The sequence below is a fragment of the Miniopterus schreibersii genome (assembly GCF_964146895.1).
Source record: "Miniopterus schreibersii genome assembly, chromosome: 1".
Taxonomy (NCBI): Eukaryota; Metazoa; Chordata; class Mammalia; order Chiroptera; family Miniopteridae; genus Miniopterus; species Miniopterus schreibersii.
In genome coordinates, this window is record NC_138101.1 from 54,783,009 (window position 1) to 54,807,583 (window position 24,575).

The 24,575-nt window shown below is 34.3% G+C and overlaps 1 protein-coding gene across 3 annotated transcripts in view; it reads left to right on the forward strand.

Annotated features, from left to right (window-relative positions):
* CCSER1 (coiled-coil serine rich protein 1) overlaps positions 1–24,575 on the forward strand; it is a 1,053,860-nt gene that overhangs the window by 1,021,909 nt on the left and 7,376 nt on the right. The window lies entirely within an intron of this gene.

Genomic DNA, 24,575 nt, shown 5'->3' on the forward strand with positions numbered 1-24,575 from the left:
AAAATGCTTCAGAAGTCACAATTCATTCTAGCTTATTATATTTTATCATCTGGAGGAATAAAACTAATACCAATGAATTGCATTAGGTCAATGAGCTCATCAAATTGACTTAAACATCAAAAAAGATTCCATATCTATCCATTTTTAAGGACTTGCTAAAGGTCCTACAAAATATATCTTCAGTGTATTCTGATCTAACACTTTTTTAAGTGACACGTGGGAATATTTGAATATTGCATTTCATTCATAATGCTGAAAGAGTCCCTAAGCAATTAAACCAGCAGATTCTGCTGCCTTTCATTTCAGGGATATATTACTCTCAATCACTGTGTCATAAAATAAAACTCTAAGTGAATTAGACAATGATTAGTATTTTATCTGTCATCTATACTCATTTGGCCCTTTTGGTAAACACATTTATTTAAAGACCTGTACGTGGAAAACTCTAGGACATTGAAAAAAGAAATAGAGGAAGATACAAGCAAGTGGCAGCACATACCGTGTTCATGGATTTGAAGAATTAACATTATTAAAATGTCCATAGTGCCCAGCTGGCATGGCTCAGCAGTTGGGTATCGACCTAGGATACAGGAGATCGAAGTTTGATTCTCAGTGAGGGCACCTACCTGGGTTGTGGGCTTGATCCCCAGTAGGGGGCGTGCAGGAAGCAGCCAATCAATGACTCTTTCATCATTGATGTTTCTCTCTCTCTCCCTCTCCCTTCTTCTCTCTGAAATCAATAAAGACATACTTTTTAAAAATTAAATAAAATAATAAAATAAGATGTCCATACTACCCAAAAGCAATCTATAGATTTTATGCAATTCCTATTAAAATACCGTTGGAATATTTCGCAAATGTAGAACAAATATTCTAAAAATTTATATGGAACAAAAAAAGACCCTGAGTAGATGCAACAATCTTGAGAAAGAAGAACAAAGTTGGACTTATCACTGTACCTGATATCAAATTATACTACAAAGCCATTGTAATCAAAACAGCCTGATACGGGCACAAGAACAAACATATAGATCAATGGAAAAGAACAGAAACCCCAGAAATTGACCCACACCAACATGGTCAATTGATACTTGACAAAGGAGGCAAGAGCATACAATGGAGTAAATACAGTCTCTTCAATAAATGGTGTTGGGAAAATTGGATAGGTACATGCAAAAAAATGAAACTAGACCAGCAACTTAAACCATACACAAGAATAAACTCAATATGGATGAAAGCTTAAATGTTAGAAATTATAGATGCCTCTGTTAAAGATAGAAGAAAAACTATTGACATTGTGCATTAATATTTACAATGCCTTTGAAAGTAAGAATCACAAGTAGGTCAGGTTTGACAATAACTCCCTTTAAAAGTTTGGGCTTCCTCAACTATGATGCAAATCTACTCTGTGCAACATGACCCTTGGCTGCTTTGCATGAGCTACTCAGGGACCTGAGAGTAGTGGGAACTAATGTGCATGTAAAGCTTATGCTACCCCTGTGCCCTGAGTAGTAAAATTCCCGGGTCTTGACCCTTGATTCAAATGTCTTCTGCCAGCATCCGTGAAACTACGGTAGATCAACTTTTTAGCTTTTAAGCTGAATCTCAACAAGCATAGAATCTCAAATCCTTTCCAGTTCTTGACAGGTATTGTTATTTTCAATATGATTTTTGAAAAATCCAAAACTATTCTATTAAGTGAAATAAATACTCAGAAAATATTACTTAATGAATGTACCAGATTACTGGAATTTGTGTTAAAAATGCAAAAATATAGGATAGGGCCCAATACAGGAAAGTTAATGATTCAGATTTTCTGAAGGTGAAAATGTTTCATTTTAACTAGCATCAGTCTTAGACCCTACACAATTTTGAAAACCACTGATATCAGTATGTAGATGACTAGCCCAATCTTAAGTTGTCACATAAACTATGTATTTTTTATCAATTAGCTGAGTTATAAGATAGCTTTAGTTTTATGAGAAACACTACAACCTGATAGTTAAAATTTGATTAATATATTCTAGAATATTATTTCCCACTATTTTGAGGAACATTTATTTCTTCATATTCTTTGCACAGCCCTTCCCCCCCCCATTATGTTAAAATTAATTATTCTGCATCTGGCAGTACTTATGTAAGTTAAAAGAAACTTGCAAATAAGACAAAAACAAGTGAATGTGTTATATGTTTGATATTCTAATGGGGTATGTATTTAGAAATACCCACTGGTGATAGTACTTATATATATGTGTGTGTACCTATTTACCTTTCTATCTACCTATTTCTGTATCTATCTGTATGATTTGAATATGCATTAGATAAATCATTAAATGCTTCATGTTTGGTTAATAGCTAAATTTTAAAGATATGTCTAAAATGTTTCCTGTAGCCTGGTTACCCATCTTAATATATACTTTCTTCATTGCATCGTTCTTTTCTGCTCTTTTCCTCTGAGTACTTAGAGGATGTATAGCTCTCTACTAGTGGTTTGGAATATATGCATAAAAAGGAAGCATGATCCTTTCCCTCAGATAAGTCATGATATGAAATGGTAACTATAGGGTGAAAACATAAGCAACAGGGAAAACTTAACTGCAAAATTATGCATAAGTGTTCACTGGAAAAAGAGGGCACATTTCCTTGGAAACCGGTTTCTCAAAGAATGTGTTAGAGTAGACCAGAGTGGCTTCTGGAAAGAAGGGATTTGTAAACCATGCTGTACAATAAGGCTAATAATAGAATGAAATAGTTTCCATTTTCCTGAAACCTAAATAGTTTTACTAAATGATAGAATGACTGAAATACCTTTCCTTCAATGGCTAATACCACAACCAGAGAAGGTGAAGAAATGTAGCATGTACAGGCTTAACCATGACAAGTGAATATCATGTTCAGGAAGAGCTGAATTTCAAAAGCTATTTTTACTTTTTCTTTGTAAATTACAACACCATATAATGAATCTAAACCCATAATAAATGGAAAGAACAAATCATAGTTCTTACATTTTTCATTTGAATACAGAAATGACACTTTACCTTAGATTCAAAGTAATGTGATGGGTTCCAACCTTCATATTGACACAGTGATGAGGGATAGAAGTAATAACTTTAGTCAGATTTTCTGTATATATTTGCACATTGGGAATAATGGGAAAAGCTTCTTATTACAGGAAGACAGTTATCCACTTGAGGATAGCAGTGATTTACTGCAAATTACTGCAAGGCAAGGTACAGAAAAATTCAGTGATTTCCTCTTTAATGCTGCATATTTAATCTTTCATGTTTTTGACACTTCTACTTTATTAGTAATGTGATTAACATATCTATGAAACTTTTATTCTGATGAAATATTAGATATCTTTACTCTGGTTGTAGACATCATGTTCCTGTTTACTATGCTGACATTCAATATTTACTACATAATAACATCATCCTAATATTTACTATGTACCAAGCATTATACTAAGCATATTATACACATCTCATTTGATTCTTTAATCCTCTCTAAGAGAAAGGTATTTTGTCCTACCCCATTATATTTTTAGAGATGTGCCTACAAACAGCCTGATGAGAGGATGTTGTGGCTGGGAAAATTGACCTGTAATTCAGATACTCTTATTGTAAAAAAACAGGAAGAGTCTCAAGTGTCTTGCATCAATTACTTGTACTTGGTGAATAGACAGGCACATACCCTGAATCTTCAAAACAGTGAAGTAAGGGACTATGTGAAAATCCATGTGAGAACTGCTAAACCAAGACTCCAGTACCTTATCTGAGAGCAGTGGGGACTGGGAAGTCTGCACCTCTGGGAGGCTATATTGTTGTTTCTCACTCTGAACAACTGTCTTGTGAAAAATGGATTTTCATATACTGGTCCTTATAGATGCTTTATATTTCGCTTGTTCACATCTTTCATCTATCACATCATCATCTTTTCATGGCAACCTTGCATCCTCACTTTACAGATGAGCGAAACAAAGTTTAGAGATGTTAAAGAATTTACTACTATTATAGAGCCTTTAAGTGGCTAAGATAGGATACAGTCTAAGAACCAACTATGTCAGAGCACAGATTCTTAACTAGTACACTTTACCACCTATAATTATTTGTTATCCGAAGGGAAATTTTTCCACTGATAAGGACTTCACCAACAGACCTTCTGGACAAATGTGTGAAAGCTAATAAAGAGTTGCCACTTAAATACTTCAGCCACATAATTATATTGAAGTTAATTAATAAGTAGAAAACCAAAAGAAATTTAGAATGTCAACCTTTTCTAATTTGTTCTTTTTCAATCACTTTTATCTCTGGTGGCATTAGATAAGCAAACACCAGTTGCTGGCTCTTTCCCATAGCAGCGTTCTGTTTTATATGCACTCTTCCCTCGCTCTGTGTCTTTGGTGTAGCATATTAAGCCAGAAGGGCAGCATTAGTTGATCAATAGGAGCAGGTTCAGGTTGTGGGGAAAAAAGTAGTGATGCTTCAGGTATAGCCCAGAAATCAATAAGGAAGAGTGCTTCCTAACAGAGTGAAATGAAGAGCAATTACTTTACTGCAGCTAAATGACATCCTGTGTTGGATCAGTGTCGATGCAGGAGGCTGATGGGCACCAAACTGAGGGCCTGTGAGATAAGTAGTTGACATGGTTACAAATGCCATATACCAAGGAGATGATTTAACCTGAATTGGTAAATTAAGTCTCTATTTCCATGAACTGTCGTAGTCAGGAAATGTTTCAATCTTGAGCTCTTGAGTAAATTCAAGAAAATATTGGAAGGAATTACAATTTTAATTTGTGGCAAGGTTTCTCATCCTTGGCACTATTGGCAGTTTGGACTAGATAATTTTTCTTCTGAGGGACTGACCTGTACTCCTTACACACTAATAGTGCCCCCCCCCCCCCGCCCCATTGTGAACATAAAATATGTCACCGGAGAGGCAAAATTGTCCCATTTGAGAACCTCTACTTATCAGATAATTTTTTTTTTACCTGACTAGTAACATGTTCATACATTTTTTTCCCCCCTGGTATTATTCTTAGATAGAAATAAAAGTTCTATGTGCATGCACCTGAAGGAGAAAATAAGTATTGCTATGAATCCTATCTAATTTGAATGAGTCTCAAAATACTTGGGGTTCCTCTCTCCTTTGCTGTATTTTGAGTAGATATGTTCATTTCATTTGAGTATTACATAGCAGTAATTGGTGGTCTTGTTCTTCATGGAAAATGTTGTGCAGGAACCACTCTTTAAAAGGGAAAGGAGAATATCCCTACGTCTCTGATCTATTATTCTGGGCATTCAAACATTGACTGAATTGTTAGTTGAGCTTCTTTGTTTCCTTCTAATACACTGTGCAAAAAACGACTGATTCTAAGTATGTATTATCTGGAAGTGCCTTCACCCCCGCTAAATGGCACTGTTTCTAAGATGAGAACCCTTCTTGTGCATCTTCTGTAAGCTGTATTTACTTCCCTATGGTTCTGCATGGGTTATTTCTGAGCTACCTCTGTGGAAGGGATGTTTCCTTCCAGTTTTGGTTAGATAGTTCAAATTATTGATGTGTTCTGAGTTAAAACTAGGTGTGTATTTGAGCTAAAATATGGATGCCATGTTTTTATCTAATATCTAATCATTTTAATTATTGGTAGTACTTTTTTCAATGAGCAGAATTTACTGTTTAATCATATCATATCTATTAGTATATTCTATAGCATACTTTCTGGGCTTCAGTTATTTGGGACATCTGTCAGTCTACTTTATATGAGAACACAAAGAAGTTTTGCATAGCGTCCTTTGACTTTTGAAAAGTAAAGAGAGCCCTGGCTGGTTTGGCTCAGTGGTTAAAGTGTCTGCCCACAGACCAAAGGGTATTGGGTTTGATCCCAGCCTTGGGCATGTGCAGGAAGCAACCAATTGTTGCATCTCTCTCACATTGATGTCTCTCTCTCTTTTTCTCTCCTTCCCACTCTCTCTGAAAAGCAATGGAAAAGGTATCCTGAGGTGAAAATTAAAAAAAAGAAAAAGAAAGAAAGAGAAAACATCTTGAACACTGGGGCAATTCTAATGATTCACTAATAAATACCTTGTTACCTTGTTGAAATATGAGTTTTGCTATTTCACGATGTATTTTCTTCTGGGTTACACTAAGTAGTACAAATATTATGCATGGTTTTATTCAAGAACTATACATAGTTTTAAAAATCTATTATTGTAATAAACCACAGTTCTCTCTTGTAAGGTAGATAGAAGAAGAGATGCAGAAAGAAATGCTGCAACTTTATGCAGATCTTCTGCTCTCAGGTATGAACTTGAAAAGGACATGACGTGGGCCAGATGATGAGAGGACGAAGGAAGACTACAATAGGATGTTTTGAAATACTCTGGATACTAGAATGCTCTCGAATTTTGTTTGTTTATTTACAAAATGCTCACAGCATGCTTCATTAGCAACACCTCCTTCTTTTAAAATCGTATGAGCTATTGTACAGTGAAATGAAATCACTACACCGCAGTAGGTGTAGGAAATCTAGTGACCTCTTTATCCATTCTTCATTTAACACACAATTTCAACAATACTAAATGCCAGAATCAGAGTTTCCATGATTCTCTTTACCTATGGAGTTCCAGTTGAGGGGTTAAAGACATAATTCTCTACTACTTATCTCAATGATCAGTTTATTCTCAGCTTTCAGAGAAAAACATGCATTTCAAGAGAAAAAGTGTAAGGCTGAGAGAGTCTTTGGACTCTAGATGTATGAGATATGTCTGTGAGGAGGCAATGATATCTCAGGAAAATCACCCTCACTAAGGCGGTATAAATGTATTTTTGGAGGAACTTATTTTATATTGACAAGGCCTTGAGCAATATGATCCAATCAAAAATACCCTAATGTTATGCAGTACACTATTCTGTCAGTAAACTTTTCTAGATAAAAATATTTGAAGGAATATCGTAGAACCAATATTTACTTCAAAATGTTTCATCATCTGTTCATATTTCTGAAGAAAAACAGTAAAAGTTAGGTTTTTACATATATTCTGCAAATATAATATTACCTTTGGTCCCAAAATATGCAGGTTATAAATTCAACATGTGTAACTATTTTTACCATGTAGAACTGAATCTTATCTGATGGCCATATATATTTTTTTCATGTTTTATCTGTACTTTAACTTTCTGTGTAAATACCAACCAAGTTAGTTATGAGTCTTGTTTCAGGTATTGCATTTTTTCAGAGCTTCTAAAAAATTTATTCTTGCCTATTTTGTGAGATACTTGAGTTTCTGATAATGTGTAACTTAAATGTAACCGCTGTTTGTGACACATGGCTTCTTTGGTCTCAAACAAGTATATGCATTCTGGGTTGCCTTATTTGAAACACTTATACATTGGAATGATTAGTTTTTAATTATCTAATTAACCTACCTAAAATACTACTTTCTCATGTCATTTACTTCTTAATAAATTTTCAATCCATCTTCATGTGATTTAAAATTCTAAACTCAAATTATCTGGTAAACACAGAAGATAGACAATTTATATGTGTGATATTCTTTTGCTCCACCTCTCTATGAACATCCTGCTTCCCCTTAACAAGAAGCCATAATACTAACAGTTCTCCAAATAAGCCCTGTAAATATATACCTTACCTCTCATCATCAGTGCCAGGGTACCTTCCTGACTTTACAGGAACTCAAATTATATTCATTCTGGAGGATTTAGCTGAGAACATATCTCCATATTTGATCTTTCCTTTTTTTACCCATTTCACCTAGTGCCTTCCTTTCCCCATTTATCTTCAGTAAATGTTTATCAGTTAGTTTATATCAGAAAGTAGGCTAGATTCTAGGAGAATAGCTGTGAACAATTTTATCAATTCTTGCTCCCACAGAACTTACAGTCTAAAATAAGTGGGTGACAGGTGTTAAATAAGTGTACAATATATGTGTGCACACACACATTAAGACAACTGCTATAAAGAAATATTATAGGGTGTGTTTGTGTTGACATTATAAAAATATTATATCTTGATTGAAGTTGTGGGGTGTGAGAAAGTCTTAAGAATGTTCTGAGGATTGAATTATAGCCATCAGGCAAAAGTGAAAGGAAAAACATTCCAGACAGAGGCTAAAAGATGAATGACTTAAAGGATCTGAGACAGGACAGAGCTGCTCTTGTTTAAGAAACTCAAAAGTTACTAGTGTCACTAGAAATTCAATGATCGAGGGAAACATTGTTCAGGAAGAAATTAGAAAGGTAGGTACTGCTAGATAGTTCAAGGTCGTGTAGACCATTACAAGAATTTCTATCTTTTTGTAATTCAGTAGGAAGATGTTGAAGGAAAATAAGGAGATCAATAGCATGCATAGATTTGCATTTTAAAAAGGATTTATCTAACTTTTTCTGGTGTGTGTGAAGGTACAAAACAGTAGATGCAGTAACCCTGGCAGGAGGTAATGGTGACTTTAACTAGAGGGATGGAGGTGGAAAGAATTGAACAGAAGGATGGTAGAACCACAGAGCAGTGATAGATTTAATGGTAGGGAATGAGAAGAGGAAAGTCTCGAGAACAATTCCAAATATTCTGTATGGTCTCCATTTATTTATTTGTTCAACAAATATTACTGAAATTGTTAAGAGTAATTGAAAACTAGAATGATGCAATGATAACAAATCACTAAGAAAAAAATAGGAGTGAGATTCCTATAATATAGGAGATATTATATAGAGATAGATATATAAATACTCTGAGAAAAAGTTCAGATTGAAGTATAAGTTCAAGAGTTGATCACATAAAGATGATATGTAAAGTTATGGGACTGGGTGAGATCTCCCAGGGAGACTGAAATAAATCTGGACCAGACCAACATGGCTTGAATATTTAGACAGAAAATTGCCTGCAAAGAAGATTGAATTGTGGTGACCAGAGAAACAGGAGAACAGCCAGGATCGTGAGATGTCATAAATACCAAAAGATAATGGAATTCATGATGGGAGTAGTTAACCAATTAATGTTTCTTAATTGTGAAGAATATGTGAACTGATAAGAATCCATTTGAGTTAAAGGTCTTCAAGAGGAGCAAGAGTCAAACCATAGTGAGTTGATGAATAAGGGGGAAGTGAAAAACTGAAGCAATCAAAGAAAGCAATTCCTTAGAAAGCTCTGCTTTACTTTTAGAAATTATGATGTTATAAGACTTATTTTTCACTAAATTTCTTCTTCACTTGAGACATTTCATATTGTTGTTTTAGTGATCTACTTAATCTTTTTATTTTAAGTACTAGTTTAGTTCTTATGCAAAAGGAAATGCCTGCCTAAGCATAGGATTGTATATTTGATTTCTTTGACTCCCCCATTGTGGGTGGGTGGGTGGGTGGGTGGGTGGGTGGATGGATGGATGGATGAAAAAATAGTGAAGACAGAAAGAACTGTGGAGAATGAGAAATATTAACAGAGCTGATATGGGAGATTCACTGTCTCTTTTTTTAGGACTAATTTTAGATTTTAATACTTCTAAGGTCTCCCCATAGTGACTGTAAGGAATTACTCAGAACATTCAGAACAGCACACACATGATCTATCAAATAGTTTTTTGGGTTTTTTTGAGAATTCACTTGCTACCTACACTAGCATCTGCCAGCCTGTCCTGAGGTTAGATGGAAAACCATCATCATTATGGCCAGAATATGGAGTCAACTCAGCCTTATGATTCTAGCACATGGGCCTTCCAACACAGTCTATTGAAACGCAGGAGACAGCACCTCTGTAGCCAGGAAAGAGTTATTCTCTACCTCTAGATGACTTCAATCTGAGTAATGCAGAGATGTACCCAAGCCAATGTCCTGTTACCATGTCTTCCCTTTTAACTACAGCCTATTGAAGCAGAACACACCTAGCAAAGGTCAGTGCATACATATGTAATCTGTCATCACATGCTTATCCTTTGACCTTCATTTTTCACAAAACAGCACAAAATGCCTTCTTTGTTCTACTCTAAGAATTTATCTATATATTCATCCTTCCCCCCCACCAATTTAACAGATATAACTATCTATATAACCATAGCTCATGAATGTTGCTGAAAGATAGCGTAATTGCTGTATCCTATACTTAAATATTTTAATACAAATCCTTCTGACCTTGTTATTCTTATGTCAAAGGCGTTAAAGTGAAAGTTGATGGGTTCTGCATGGAAACATTAAACAGTACTGTGGGAAGTCTGGAATTGGTTGTTAACTGCCACTAAACTAACATCTTTATAAATTTGGACAAGTATCTTATCAACTCTAGCCATAGTTTTCTTATAAAATCAAGGGAGTTTAACTACATCAACTTTACAGTCTCTACTTCACCTTGAATTTTTATTATTAAACCAAAATGAAAATATTTATATTAATGGGTAAGAGGTTATATTTCCAATTAATAAAATGCCAAAAATTACATTAATAAAATGAAAATAATTGACAATTTATTTGTCTTAGCAATGTTTATATTTCATCTCTCATTATATTTTATACTATGTTGATTTTTTTCTATTTAAAATTTAATTTTATAATTTTTAAAGTATGACTAATTTTAAAGCTGATGGCCCATCTGTTTCCTCTTTGTTGGAAGACTTTTTGAGATGACTCTGAGTTTATAAAGGAAACTGCTTTGATAAAGCATCCCTTCCAAAGAAAAAAAAATAGCCTTAGAATTTCTTTTGACACTCTGTAGTATTTCTAATACTCAAAAACTCATCCTAAATAGGAAAAAAAAAAAAAAAGGTTGGTTATTTAAAAAATTGCTATTGTTAAATAAACCTCTTATCTGCAAGGCTTAATTCTTCACACAATGAAAGAATATATATTTTTAAATGCCATGCTTCTTTTAAAAGTTGGTTCTAATTTGTAGATAATGATATCATGGCCATAACTTTTTACTCTAGAATTCATTCCCTGCTGGGTCTTATTCTTTATTTATACTATATGAAAGCATTACAGCAAGTCAGATGGAAGATAAAAATGAGTATTACTTCATCAAAACCCCTAAAACATTCTGCATACTTTGTATTTCTATACATGTTTGTAATAGTCTTTTGATATTACTGTCACCTATATGTCCCATGAATTTTCCTAAATGAAATTTTGTCCATCTTACATTTCGAATAATGAGAGAATATTGTACCCCCGGCGATGGGCAAAGAGATGCCTGATTGGTGGTATTGCTCTTATATCAATCAGGGGCAGAGCAGATGTACAGTCCTTCATTCATCCTAGCTTGATGCCTGTGTTGGTGGCCAGAGCTGTTTCATGCCTGAGGCACATTAAAATAAAATAAAAAAAGAAAGAATATTGGGAAAAGTGGATCAGTGAATCTGGGGAGATGCTCAAGTGATCTGGTATACTTGGACCAGTAGTTTCTTCGTGTTAGCTACATTGCCAGTTATTTTGGTGGCAGTGGGCAACTGAGGAATACTATTTGTCTCCCTTTTTTTCCATTGTCATTCTTATCTACTTACATATTACCCATACTTTCTGAGTACCTCTGCTTTTCATGATTCCTTTCAAACCCTTTCTTCAGGAATAATCCAATAATCTGATTCATACTAAGGTTTAAATGACTAATTAGTCATAATTTATCTGGAAATTACCTGGAAGCAATTCTCCAGGGAGCCTGGGTATATTTTGTGTAATAAACTAAATCCAGACTTAACCACCCAATAATATTTAATATATCTAAATGAATTGACACAAAGGTGAGATTTTAGCATCAAGAAAATTTGGGAAGAGTATTTATTTAATTTTTTGACAGATAAAGAGATGGCATAGTACATAGCACTTGGAATTCAAAGGCTCTCTATTACTACCTGAGTCATCTTGAGTAAGCCAATTATTATTGGGCCTCAGCTTTTTTATCTGTAAAATGGAAGTGAGGCATTTGAAACAAATTTAAATGTACATTGATGAGGATAAATTAGGATACTTTATGGGAAAATAATTTCTAACATTTAAAGCATAGGACAGATGAGATGCTCTAATTATTTTTATTTATACTATTCTCCAAATTATACCATGTGTTTAATTATGTATTATCTTTATTCAGTGGGTCAAACTTATTCCTTAAATGACTTGCCTTACATTATACTGATAATGTAAAACAACAAATGAACGGTGTAAAATTGTATTTTTATTTCACTTCCTTTCTCAGGTTATTTTGTATGTTAGGTAAATAATGCCTTACTTTTAGAAATCTCCCAGTGAAGTTTATTGGGTAATATTACTCTTTAGATAGAATCATTTAAGCAAGGAGCTTAGGATCCACATTATTTAATTAGATTAATAACTACTAAAAAAACAAGAGGAATAAACAATAGTCTAGATCCTTAATTAATTTTATATTTATATTTTTTCATGTATTGGATACAACAAACATTTCTATCTTATAAAGCCACAGCAATTAGTTACAAAGACTGAATTTTCACACAATTGACATTATGGGACTATAGGGAATTTTGTGATTATTTTTGAATGCGGCTTTTATTCAGAAAACATTGCACCATGTAATATGTGCTAGGTGTTGGGAATCGAGGTGTCTAGACAGGAGACTCGTTTTTCATGTTGTTGCTGTAGTAAACCACTGCGATTGTCCATTATTGTGATTTGCTGTGCAAACACATAAGAATTACTTCCTCCTCATTTCCCTTAGGCATATAAATTCAGCTTAAGCCCTCACTTATCCTTTTCATTTAGAAGTCACATTTTGCTAGAATATCAGTTGTACAGAATTATACTTTCTTAGGTTTCTTCTGAATTGAGTTCTTAATTATATATCCACAATGCTATTATAAGCAGTAAGTGTCTGAAATTCACCTTTTAACTAAGGAGAATTATTCACACAGAGTGGGTTACCCCCCCCCCCACACACACACACACATTTTAAAGACATCTCATTATTGTTCCTCAGGATTAAGCCTGTCCAGAGTTCATTTACTCAAGTTATAATCAGAATAATCAAGCACACGCCAAGTGGGTTATGGGAAACAACTGTTGCGTGTTTTGATTTTTCTTGTGGGGAGAAAGGCATTCTTTCCTCTCCTGGGGGCTCTGCTTTTTGCTGACCTTACCAGCATTCACTTTGCTTATTCCGTGTAAGTTCTCTAACCCTAGTTGAATCCTCGGTGCCCACAGGAGAATGCAAGGCGCCCTAAAGAATTAAGGAGTGAGGCTGAGTCAGAAGAAGTAATTTAACTCTGGACAATTTCCTCTTGGTAACTTGTGCAATCTGAAAAAATAGGTCTTGCCTGCCCAAAACTTTGAAGGTTTCTTTTCGGTTATTACTTGAACTTATTACAAGGCTTCCTGCTTGCAAAGCAGTAACCACTTCTGTTTACAATCTCTTGGTGGTAGAGTGTTTTTTAGACCTTAAGCAAAATTCTTCTTTATCACTGAAAACAGATTTCACATCTAAGGATACAAACAGATGCAGCAATGTGCCAAAATCCACAGAAACATGTCCTGGTATTTATAACTGCTTTAGAAATCCTGTTCCTCAGTGATGACAGGAAAAGGACAGTCTGTAATTTTTAACAAATGTAGTTTGAGTTTATACTGACACTTCAGTGGCTGTCATTGAGAAAGAGGCGCATTTCAGGTCTACCAATTTACTTCCTACCAATATATTAGGTAGCAAAAAATCAAATGGGGCATTTGTTTTTTAAGCAGTTTATAACACTTCATTAATATCCCTCCATTTCCTGTACGTGCTGGAAAAGTTATTTTTAAGACCTCTGTTAAAAGCACTGTATGAAGTGCTGCCTAATTAAACAGATTGGAACCCTAATGCGTCCTTGGTTATTCTGGAAGAAGAAACCCTTAGATTTTAATGTACCATATACTGTATGTGGTTTTTAATGCTCTTGTTGATCAAGATTTACGTTTATAAATGCTTTCAGTGCTTATTAATACATTGCATTGGTTTAGTAAATGAGCTAATATTTCAAAATTAATCAGTGTAAGGGCCCAGGAGAGTATCAGGTTTATAGTGAGCATTATGTGTTTTTACAATAACATAAAAATTATAAAAGCTTTAATTTGCTTTCCTAATGGCTATAAATGATTTTTATTTATTTATTTTTTACTTTTTATTCTTACCTGAGGATATGTTTATTGATTTTAGAGAGAGGGGGAGAGAGAGACACACACAGAGAGAGAGAAACCTCAATGTGAAAGAGAAACATCAATCAATTGCCTCCCATACACGCCCCAACTGGGGATCGAACCTGCAACCCTTGGTGCACAGATAATGCTCCAACCGAGTCACCTGGCGGGGGCTGTAAATGATTTTTTAAAAGGATAGCAGTTTCTACATGTGGACTTTTCTTTCTCGTTTTAGACGTATTACATTAGTCACTTTTAACTGTCTTATTTAGGAAAGCATTATAATTTAGGCATTTAGGCCAGTGATGCTCAACTGGGGGTAACTTTGCCCTCTAGGTAATATTTGTAATGTCTAGAGACACTTTTGATTGTTATAATTGGGTTTAGGTGCTACTGGCATCTATAGATAGAGGGTAGGGATGCTGCTAAGCATACTGCAATGCATCAGGCATCTCCCTACAACAAGAAATTACATAATCCCAAATGTAAATAGTGCTAAGGTTGAAAAACTCCTAGTTCAGAGCTTAAGTTTCAAAATCCAAATATTTGAACTCCAGTTCACATTCTGCTGCCTGCTAACCCTGGAATCCTGGTAAAGTACTTAAGTATAAGAGTTTCAGTTTCCTTATCATTGAAATGAGTATAATAAAATTCTCTAATAGGGATTGAAAGTAATAATACATAAAACAAAGCACATGTCTTGATACATTATAAATATTCACAAAATCTTAGTGATTATTATAAATAAAATCTGAGCTAAAGTGACTCATTGGCCTTCTAATCATTTTTCTAAAATAGTAAAATTATACAACATATTTAAGAACCCTTTCTCACTTTATAGATCTTTTCATCATTAGGTATCAGATAAATAACTAACTCTTGAAAGCACTCCTCACCACCTTGTTGCATTTTGTTGTTGTTGTACATCAATTTTGTTTTGTTTTGTCCAAGATTTAAGGCTAGCTTGAAACTTTAAAAAGGTAAATAAAGGTTTCTCAAGAATATAAATCCTACTCTTGTCTTTTCCTTGGCATAATTTTAAATTACTTTATACAAATCTAAATTCTTTGACAGGTTCATGGGTAAGCAAACTAGGGACTTCATTAATATTGGATTAGAATCTAGTGTGATGAAGTTTTACAAGAAAAAATCTTCATGTTTCTTCCAATATTAGGCTCCATAGACAATAAAGCATTTTCTTGGAGTACTGTAGAACCCATCCTCTAAAAGTAGGACAAGAGAGGTTCCTTTAAGGTGGGTGCTTCAATGGGGAGGAAACTATGTACAGAACACTTCCAATTAATTCTTATTTAAAATGTGTCACAATGCTAATATAACCTGTCTTTAATAGAGTTTACAAAGATCACTAGAAAAGAATATTAAAGAGACTCTTAAGACAGTATCCAGGATAACTACATAAAAAGAAAAATAATAGTGAGTAAATGAAAAGATATTCCATGCTGGAATAGTAATTGGGATAATTACTATTATTAAAATGTACTTACTACCCAAAGCAATCTACAGATTCAATGCCATTCCTTCCAAAATTCCAATGGCAATTTTTCACAGAACTAGAACAAATAATTCTAAAATTTGGATGGAACCACAAAAGAGTCCAAGTAGCTGAAGAAGCCTTGAGAAAGAAGAACAAAGTTAGAGTATCATGCTCTCTGGTTTCAAACTATACTATAAAGCTATAGGAATTAAAACAGTATGGTATTGGCATAACAACAGACACACAGATCAATGTAACAGAATGGAGAACCCAGAATAAACCCATCTACATAGGACAATTAATTTATGACAAAACAGCCAAGAACATACAATGGGCAACACATAGTCTCTTCAATAAATGGTGTGGGGGAAAATGGACAGCCACATGCAAAAGAATAAAAGTAGACCTCTCTCTTACACCATACACAAAAATTAGTTTAAATGTAAGACTTGATACCATAAAATTCCTAGAAGAAAACATAGTTGGTAATCTCCTTGACATGGATCTTATCAGTATTTTTGTGGATTTTATTCCAATGGCAAGGGAAATGAGTAAAACTAAACAAATGGAACTATGTTTAACTAAAATGTGACTGCACAGCAAAGGAAACCATAGTCATAATAGAAAGAAAATAGTATTTGCAAATCATATATTTCTTAAGGAATTAACATTAAAGAACTCATACAACTCAACTACCAAAAACCAAACAACATAATTAAAAAATGGAAAGAGGCCCTGACCCATAGCTCATCTGATTAGAGCACCATCCAATATGCCAAGGTTGTGGGTTCAATACCCCCTTAGGGCACATACAACAATCAACCAATGGATGCATTAATTGGTGGAACAACAAGTTGATCTCTCTCTCTCTTCATTCTTCCCTCTGTCAAATCAATAACTAATATTTTTTTTAAAGGGCAGAGTATAGGCATTTTTCCAAGGAAAACACACAAATGGCCAACAGGCACATGAAAAGTTCTTTAACCTCACTAATTACTAGAGAAATATGTGCATCAAAATCCCAAGGAAATATCACCTCACTCCTGTTAGAGTGGCTATTATTAATAAAGAAAGAGGAAGGAAGGAAGGAAGGAAGGAAGGAAGGAAGGAAGGAAGGAAGGAAGGAAGGAAGGAAGGAGGGAGGGAGGGAGGGAGGGAGGGAGGGAGGGAGGGAGGGAGGGAGGGGGGGAGGGGGGAGGGAGGGAGGGAGGGAGGGGGGGAGGAAGAGTGAACAAGTGTTGGAGAGGATGTGGAGCCAAAGGAACTTTTGTACACTATTGGTGGGATGTAAATCAGTGCAGTCATGATGGAAAACAGAATGGTGATACCTTAAAAATTAAAAATAGAAATACCATATGATCCACCCATCCCACTTCTGGGTATTTATCTGAATACAAGAACACTAATTCAAAAAGATATAAGTACTCCTATGGTCATAGCATTAACTATAATAGCCAAAATTTGGAAACAACCTAAGTATCCACTAATGGATGAATGGATAAAGATATGATATATATGGATAGACAACGTGAATAGACCTTCAGGGAATTATGCTAAGTGAAATAAGTCAGATGGAGAAAGACAAATGCCATATGATTTCACTAATATGTGGGATCTAAAAAAACAAAACAAAATAAAAATGAACAAACAAAACAAAAACAAACTCATAGTTACAGAGAATATCATGATTACCAGAGGGAAAGGGGAATGGGGGATGAGTAAAATGAGTAAAAGGGATCAATTTTGTAGTGATGGATGGTAACTTGACTTTTTGTGGTGTAACTTTTGGTAGTGTGCACAGATGTCTAATTATAATATTGTACACATGAAATGTGTATAATATTATTTATCAATTTTACCTCAATATAAAAATAAAATATAGTCAAGACTTATTTATAGATTTTAATGTTACTCAGTGAATTATATTATTTGTACATGCCTTTATTCAGATCACTTTTCATATATACTATAATCATATTTAATGGTAGAGGTGGCTTCTTGACTTCAGATTTATGTATATGTATTATAGTAATTAAGTTAGTATATACATTATAGAGTTTGTTCTGTAATTCAGTTATTGTACTCTCTCAGCTGGTGCCTCCATCATTTATTTTCTGCACTAATGAAGTGACCAACCCAATTAACCTTCAAGTCTAGGCCAGTGTCAGATGGGTCACAGTCATTTGTTGAGTGTGTATTTTAAGTAATATATTGCTACTATTACTAAAACACCAAAAATTATACTTTTTATAAATTAGAGAAGATTCTGATCACTCTGTTTGCATTTCTGAACCCAAATGTTTACATAAATGAAAGATATAGGAGTTGAGTTAAAGATATTTTAATGGGACTATTTTCCTATCTCTGGTTTTGGCCAAAGGAGTTTGTCTCTATGTCATGTTGACACATGGGAAGAAAAGAGATTAAGAACCGCTGCTCCACCTTTCAGTTCATTTTCCACAGTATTGGGAAAATGTACTTATTTTTTCAGCTGTTTTGATACCTAATGCTATAGACATAATGTCATACTGCTTTGGTGGTTACAAAAGTTTCATTTCTTCTGAGGTATATCTTCTAGTTACATAATAAGGTCTTTTTTACTGGGGAAGGTACAGCAAAGGGAGACTACAAAAACATCCCTGAAAAGTAGCCTGTCCCTTGGGAAAAGTCGAAAAGGAAGGAAGGAAGGAAGGAAGGAAGGGAGGGAGGGAGGGAGGGAGGGAGGGAGGGAGGGAGGGAGGGAGGGAGGGAGGGAGGAAGGGGAAAATATACATGTTCCATGCTTGGTAGTTTAAGATCCAGATGATACATCAATCAATGTAATCAACTCATTCACCAATAAGAGAAAAAAATATCAAGGTGAAGAACATTCCATATTAGATATACTCTGTCAGTAAGAAAAGGAATCATGGTAGTAGATTCTTTTCTGGTATGTATAAATATTAAGGAAGTACTAGTAAATACAGGGCACTGTTACGAGCAGTAGATTCAATGTTAAACAAGACAGGCAAAGTTCCTGCCCATATGAAATGTATATTTAATTGGCTTGGGTGTGGAAATGCATAGGGTTCAAAATTTACATTCTTGAAAATAAAATGCAGTGTTCTGCATTGCATGTCTTACTTGATAGAGGGCTCATTAGTAGGAAGACATGAACTTACTCAGGAGGTATAATTCTCAGTGTGTGTTTTCATCCAAGAGTTACTACTTAGTTTCTTCTGCTATAAGAACTCTGACCAATGATACTGGCTCACTTTAACATAATTTCATATTTATCTCTTATTTTATTTTGAATTCAAATTATAGTGTTGATATTTTCAGTGAATCTTTATGATTTTTAAAAAATATTATTTAACACTAGCCATTTTTCTAATGTAAACCATTATTTTTAGCTAACTATTGGGAATAGTTTTAAATGTTTCTATTCCTTCAGGAAAAATTCTAGGTGTAAAACTATTTTTTGTTAAGTGAAGAACTGCTGAAAAATATATATATTTTTAAAAAATAACCAATCATGCACTAAGTTCTAATCAATGCAAGAAACTATCACAGGGAGTAACAACTAATAACATTTTTGGCAATTATCAATGTAGTTCACAAAAAAGAAAAGCTTAAGAAAAAAAATATAAAACACATTAATCAGTGATAGAAATATTGCTATGTTCTCCCATTAATTCTCTCATCAAGTCATCCTGTCTTAATAAAAATTGGGCTATACACGTTGGCATGATTATTGCATTTCTATTTTGCATCAGTTATGAGACAATTTTTTTAATATAATAAAGTCCCTAAAATCAGATGAATCTTGAAATCAGTGCTTTCAACCAGGTCGAGGTTGTGACAGAGTTTTTGCATTGCTGTAAGTGTGGATTTTATAGCTTCATGTTGTCCTTTTTTCAATTGAGTTCAATGTAATGTTGGTATTACATGTGTTGAGTTATCATTTAAGAATATTTTCAAAAAGTTTTTACTATGGCTTGGTATTATAACAAGTTATTTTGTATATGGAAACCCAAGGAAAGAAAGAAAAAGGGTGTAACTTTGATCATAGTGAAAAATATATATTTATAATTGGATTGCCTCATTTCCACACTTTCTTCTAAAACTAAAACCAAATGCTTTATGAAATCTAAAGAGGAAATATACCCACATGTAAATGAAGCCATAGCACTGAGATAAATGTGAAAAAACTGTCTATCAAACATAAAAAACTGAAGAAAGAAAAGAAATTGCATGAGAAGTTGATGTGACCAATTATTGGGTCACACTGACTGTAATAAGGGAATGGAATATGGTTTTTGTTTGTTTGTTTTTAATTAGCATGCTTTTTGTTTGTTTTTCCTTTCTCAGTGGTATGTAAAGTAATGTGTTTTAAAATCAGTGATCTTGGATTCAATGAAATGCAGACTATATGCTCCAGTGAAGAAATGAAAGAAAAAAATATTATAGGGAGATAAAGAATTGATTTTATTATAATCTTCACACTTGATTGACTAATCACTATATTTGCCCTCTATTTCATCCTCTACTAGGAACTCTAAGAATAGGTTATAAAATAGCTGTTTGACAACTAAATGGTCTAAAAAATAACATAATTATATGAGTTTGGGGAAATTTACTTCCAGTTTTGAGAAAGATGTAGCTAAGCTTATGCACTGAGAATTTCCTTTGGGGATGTGATCCCAAAAGCTTCCGAAGGCATTAATTTCTTCATCATGCTGCTAATTGATGTTATTTATTTCCCTCTGGGCTAGGGCAACCAAATACAAATATATATCTGCCAAAATATATTTTTATATTGTGAATCAAGGAGATATTTTCCATGTTTGTCTAAACATGTTCCAAAACAGGTAGAATAAACTATATATTTTAAGTGTAGAATTTTAGAACTGGGAAGGGAGTGGAATGAATATTAGCATTTCTTCAAGATTTTTCCATCATCTCTTTCAATAGGCTCAGATAAAGAAGCCCACAAAAATTAATTTATTCATCCAAGGTCAAACAGTTTGATAGCAGCACAGTCAAGATTAGAGTCTTTGATTAAAGGTTCAATATCCTTGCCGTTGTGCCAGATTGTCTCATAATATATTAAATATACAAGTAGGATAATGAATGTCGTGTATGCTGTGGTTGTGCCGCCCCGTTCTCCCTTCCTCCACCCTAAACACACACTCCCCACGCACAAACACACACTTTCACAACTAAAGCCTTAATTTTCTCAGTTGCTGAAAAACATTGGCCACTGATAGCATTCATGTTAAGTTCTTCTCCAAGAATTTCTCTTTACAAAATAATAATAATAATTAATAATAATAAAAATAAGCCTCCTCACCCTAGGTTACGTTGCCTTCCCAGAAGCTGCCAATGTTCAATAAGAGTACAAGGCTCCACACCACTTGCCTAAATGGATGACAACTATGAAGACTCATCCAAGCTTTAGATCTCTCTGTGTGATCATCTGAGATAGTGTAATTTCATAGCATTTTAAATTCTCCCTTTGCCAGACCCTGGTTCCTTCACTGCTCCACAGAGGTTGGCTTGAGAATACGTTCCAATAAATTTTTTGTTTATTGTCTCAAATATTTGTCTCAGAGATGTTCTTGAGAACTGAACTTCAACAATAAATGTAAATTTACTTAAATATTCCGGAGTAAGTTACTTTGCTCTTTTTAAGTCTACATAGAAATATTCAAAGTGGTTTAGCTTCTAAAAGATGAAATCTGCATCTACCAAAGTGATTGTGAGGCTTATTGGTCACTTTACTTTATTACTGTAGTTATTACTATTGTTTTTGTCATTAAGATCACTATGTATAGCAATATAGGTAAGAATATAAATCTTCCTTTCACAGATGAGGAATTGGTGACTTAGGGATGGTAAGAAACTTGCTATGGTGACCCAGCTGGAAAATGTCTGATTCTGGTTGATTCTGCCATTAGACTTTAAGCTGCTTGAAGTCAAGAGCCAGTTCCTTTATGAACAGAGCTGCTTCCCATCATGTAATGCAGTGCCTTGCCCTCTATAGGAGTCAATAAACATTTTTCAAATGAATAAATTAATTCATATACGTCTGACCCCAAATCCTTGCTATTAATCCCTCTGCTATGCAGTCTTCCATGTATATGATGAGTGTTGGATCAATGGTGAACATCATAAAGAACTAAAAAGGGGGGGGTGGGGGTGGAGTCTAAGATATCAAAAGCAATTTATGCCAAACAAACAGGAATGGGTAATTTAAATATGCATTTTTCTTTAAAAATTGAGGGGAAGAGCCTTGATTTTTTTTTTCCATTTTATGGTAGACCCACATGTACCTAGTAGGTATCAGATAATATAGCAGAGAAGGAGTATAGCAGCTGTGGATTGAGTTGTTGGGTTTTCTTAATATACCTCTATTAAACTTGTATATTCAATTTAATATAATATCTCAGGAGGATTAAAATGACCACATAAAGAAAATAATGGCTATTTCCCCAAATGTAACGTCATAGAAATGATCTCCACCCTCCTCCTCTACTTTCCTAGGCAGCAGGTATAGAAATAGAAATGAAAAAGAAACATTACCACCGATAATTATCACGATGGACTTACTAATGTCTCTTTTGTCCCAAAACAAAAATTTCCTCAGAATGTTTTACAAATATCACCCATGTTGTGTCTAACACTTGGGTGCAGGTATTAAGCACAGTGTTGATTTGGAGTCTGCCAGTGACTGATTCAATAGTTAGGTAAGCTTCTTATAGAAGTAAAGTTACAAAGATGAAGGGAAAATAAAGGCTCACATTGCTAAGTAAATGCAAATACCTAGATTGTTGGAAAAGAGTCAAGAAGAAGTAAGCTAGAAAAATGTCTGAAGAATGAAAATTGAATCAAAATAATTTATTCCTTTTACTCCCAAGAAAGTCTCTGAAACATCTGCTGTAAGTCGTGCAATGCTTCATTTATACACCAGATAATCAACCGGACTTCCTCTACTCCAAGTCTATGGAAGAGTTAAAATGGCAAATTAGAAGTACTAGAGAGGGTCTGCTATAAGTAGATGCATAATAAAAACCAGAAGGACCATTTAGAAATCAAGACGATTTTAAAAAAAGAAAGGCAGGATTAGGAAAATACCTCAATCTGAAATCACTGAGAATATGGACACCCCAAAGATATTCCCCCAAAGACCTTAGTTTTGCAGAGAAGCAGGGAGATTCATCTCCATAATAATAATAATCTTGAAGCATCAGTTTAAATTACAATATTGTACTGCACGCAATTTATTTTTTTTAAATGTGATGCATTTCAGAAATATTCTCATGGGACTGCTGGGAGGCAGAATGAACTTGTGGTTAATGAAGCAGGCTGTCTACTCTGCACTAGTGTAGGGTACAAGGGTACAGTCAAGCTCACTGAGCTTCAGTTTTCCAGTTTGTATAATAAGGATGGTGGAAACTACTTCAGAAGACTCTTGTGCAGATTAAATGTGTTAAGGCATTAGAAGAATGCTTGGCATATAATCCATGCTCAGTAAGTAGTACATAATATTATCTCAAGCAGATAAACATTATTCAGCAAATATTTATTCTGAATGCTTATATGTGTCTGAGGATTGTATCAGAAGGATAGAGTGGATGTAAGAGAAGTGGATGGATGCCTTGAGGTAGCATTTTTTCCAATACATTAGCAAGGACATGATTTAAAAGGGTATGAAGAAAAGAGAGAAAGCAAAGATAATTTCCAGGTGTTGGCCTGACAGTGCTGCCATTTACTGAGAAGGAAGCTATCTGGGGAAGAATAGGTTTCAGAGTCAAAATCATGTTTGTTTTTGTGGTTTTGTTTTATGTCAAATTAATGATATCAATTAATCAAAAGGTTGATGGCTGGATAAGGAAATTGGGGCTCAAAGTAGAGATCAGGTTTGCAAAAACGGTTTTCTAGGGAACAATGAAAAGAGCATTTTCGGGGTGGAAAGGGTCATTGGGGAGAAAAAGGGACGCCTGTATTATTTTAAACAATAATAAAATTTTAAAAAAAAAAGATGAGCATTTAAAACTATACCATTTAGTTGTCAGATATCCAGAAATTTTCATTGTCTCCTTCAGAATATTTTATACTCACCTACTGCCATCTGCTCTACTCTCTGCTCTCTCTCTCCTCCTCCTTCGTATCAACAATAAATCCTACACTTTTGCCACCAGGGCAGTAAGACAGCTAGTCAGTTTCTAGCTTGGTGTGTTTTTCTAAACCAAGACACTGTTCTGTTCAAGGGGAATTCTGGCGCCAGTTTATAACCTTTGCTTCCCCACAGCATGATTCAGTGAGTTATGTTTTGTTTCCATCATTAAAGTGTAAACTTATTGTGAGAAGGAACATGGCATATTCTTGTAGACTTGATTTCGATTAGTAAAGTACATCCAAAAATCTAAATGAAATACCTGCTGAAATTTCTTTTAGAGGCTGTGTTATTCTGCATAGATCATTGTTGTGACATTGGTTTGTAGTTCATTAAATTTCTAGGGCACCACTTTGCTGACACAAATAGTGATATGGATAACTATAAAACTCTTTACCCTTAGTTAAGTAAATATAGCTCATAAAATCCAACAAAAAATTAATAGACTCATATATTGATGTTCATTACTTATTAAAATTATCAGTATTCTCAGATAAACCTATAGAATTCAAATTTAGGAAGTGAAAAGAAACAAATTTCAAAATGCCTTTTAGTTCAGTGATAAAAAGAAATGGGCTACCAAGTCCTGAAAAGACATGGAGGAAACTTAAATGCATATTACTAAGTGAAAGAAGCCAATCTGAAAAGACTCCATACTGTATGATTCCAATTATACAACATTCGGGAAAAGATAAAATTATGGAGACAGTAAAACTCAGTGGTTTCAGGTGTAGGAGGAGTAGGAGAGAGATGACTAGGCAGAGCACAGGGGACATTT